The following is a 2,741-nucleotide window of genomic DNA, read 5'->3' as shown; positions in this document are numbered from 1 at the left end:
CCAATTTGAGATTAATATTTAGATATTTTTTTTAGCTACTTATTTCATCTAAGCACAATAGAAAAATTGATCCAACTACATACATACTCCAAAATGCAAATAATAAAACAATAAAACTCACTCAAACTGTGCTAAGTGAATTACCTAAAGATCCTCCACAAAAATAATGCAGACTAGGAAAACTGAGCAGAGTTTGCAAGAAATTTTACAAAAACGTATCATAAAATATATTTTTAGAACGAAACTAGCCATAACCCAGTTAAATGGGTCTAGTTACTGATTGGCTGGGTTGATTACAAATTCCCATAGAATTGCCATCAAATAAGGTACAATATGATGAACAATTAGTTGTTCCTAGCTAGCAAGATCAAATACAATTTTCCAAGGTGATAAAACTACATCTGTAAGGAATTGAAGAATAACTTCAGTGAAGAGTTGAGTGTAAGGAGTTGAAGAAGCAAGTTCTGCCTCTATGTAAATGCCATAATCACAAGGCTCATTCCCTTGTAGAAGCCTCTACCACAATAACATTACCTCTAAACCATACATAGGATGTTGAAGTGGTTCCCAACCTTGAAACACTCTTATAATCATTTGATACTTGGGATCATCACAGGGAGACTAAGGCAATACTTGAAACAGTCTTATAAGAATTTGATATTTGGACAATGAATTCTCAAAGAAACTTGCAAGTAATTTTGATGTCATAGAACCTACCACAACACTTTCCTATAATTCTATCCAATAGCACCCATAATATCCTCTATGTTGTCTAGTTGTTGTTTTCATCATGCAATCTTTTTCTAAAACTACTCCTTCTCCTTCTCTTTCTAAAGCCACACCTTCTCCTTCACTTTCATATCTTAAATCTTGATTATCAAACTTTTGAATATCTACCTCTACCTTATCTAAAATCAACTTCATATTGTGTTGTAACTCTGGCATAGGTGTTTGATCATCGATAGATTTTATTTTAGCATTCAAGTTTTCAATATTGGCCAACACCCTCACTTGCAGACCTCTCATATCAAGAACTTTCTATATTATTTCAACACCATGTTCTTGCTTCTAAGCTAATAGTTCTTTAGGTGCATTTTCTTGTAAAAGATTAATTTTGTTGAAGAATTGTAAATTCATACAAAGTGCATTGTTGTTTTCATGTACACATGTATATATAATAATGAATAATAATAATGTTTTCATGTATGTCAAAGTAATAACTAAAATTACCATTGGATAATATAATAATGAAGTAATCAACCCCGCTAATCAACAATTAGACCAATTTATCTAGTGTTTCTAATGTCATAGTACCTGCTGCAACACTTTCTTGGATTCTATTTAGTGGCTCCCATAATATCCTCTATGTTATCTAGTTTTTTCCCTACCTTGTAGTCTCTTTCTTAAGCCACTCCCTCCCTTTGCTCTCGTATCTTAAATTTTGATTATCAAAGTTCTAAATATTTTCCTTCACTTTATCTAAAATCAACTTCACAATGTGTTGTAACTCTGGTATAGGTGTATTTTCTTGTAAAACATTTACTTTGTTGAATACTTGTAAACTCTTAGAAAGTTCATTATTATTTTCATGTATGTGTATATATATGTATGTATGTATATGTATGTATGGATATATATATGTGTGTATATACATATATATGTATGTATACAAAGAGATCTTATGGATTATAGATTAGAAACAAAAAAGAAAAGAAGACAGGACATTAATCATTCCCCATTTGTTTTGATTGATTATGGAGAGCTACATGTGAAAGAGGGTGGAGAGTTCTAAATGAGGGTGGAGAGCTCTGAATGTTGGTGGAGATCAATGGAGATCTAGGATTTTGTTGTCATTCTCTTGTGATCATTGCATTTCATTGTTGTGTTGTGTCTTATGATCTTTATTCCCTTTCTCTATGATTTTCTTCAAGGGGAGAAGAGGTACCTATGTAAATGGTTTTTTTTTTTTTTTTTTTCCCAACTAAACATGTATCTCTTATTCATATATAATAGCTTTGATTAGATTCAAGGATAACTAATTATGATGATTGTATGTGTTGGTGATTGAAACTACTAAACAACAAAATACTCAATATCAAAGTGATAATGATAACATAACCTAAGGATTAGCCAATTCCTATTAACAATTACATGTGCAAACCACTTGGACCTAACTTCAACAAAACCAAGAATGGTTTTCTACTCTTTAGGCTCTATGAAACCAAGGTGGGTATACTTAGGGATGATTCTAATGCAAATTGTTGTATGAAAATTATTTTAGTTTCATTCCAATTCTCATATTCTATCTTCAGGCACATACACAGTTTACCAAATTCTTTAATGCTCTCAAGTTTATATGCATCCCTCATAAGCAGATCTAATCATAATTCTCCAAGGGTTTACAAATATTTTTGGAAATACCAGCTACCTAAAACTCAAAAACTAAGTATAAATGAGTGGTGACCAGCATTATAACCTTAAACAAAATGGAATGAACATGATTTTGAATTTATAATTGTTTTGACATTCATAAGTAGAATTTACTCAACCATTTTTTATTTATATGACTAGTGCCTTATCCATGGGAGCAAATAGTCTACTATTGGCAAAAGATCTTGTTCAATTAACTTGTAATTGAATTTATCAACTGTAATCACCTATTTCTATTTTTATAAAATATCCTTTTCATAAACTCATGAATTCTACTAATTTATTGAAGCATTTACATAATCCATTGAATT

Source organism: Cupressus sempervirens, chromosome 11, assembly GCF_028749045.1.
Source record: "Cupressus sempervirens isolate cs-2001-9-10 chromosome 11, ASM2874904v1, whole genome shotgun sequence".
In the NCBI taxonomy this organism is placed as follows: domain Eukaryota; kingdom Viridiplantae; phylum Streptophyta; class Pinopsida; order Cupressales; family Cupressaceae; genus Cupressus; species Cupressus sempervirens.
The sequence above is the reverse complement of the archived record's forward strand: the minus strand, read 5'-3'. Positions refer to the sequence as shown.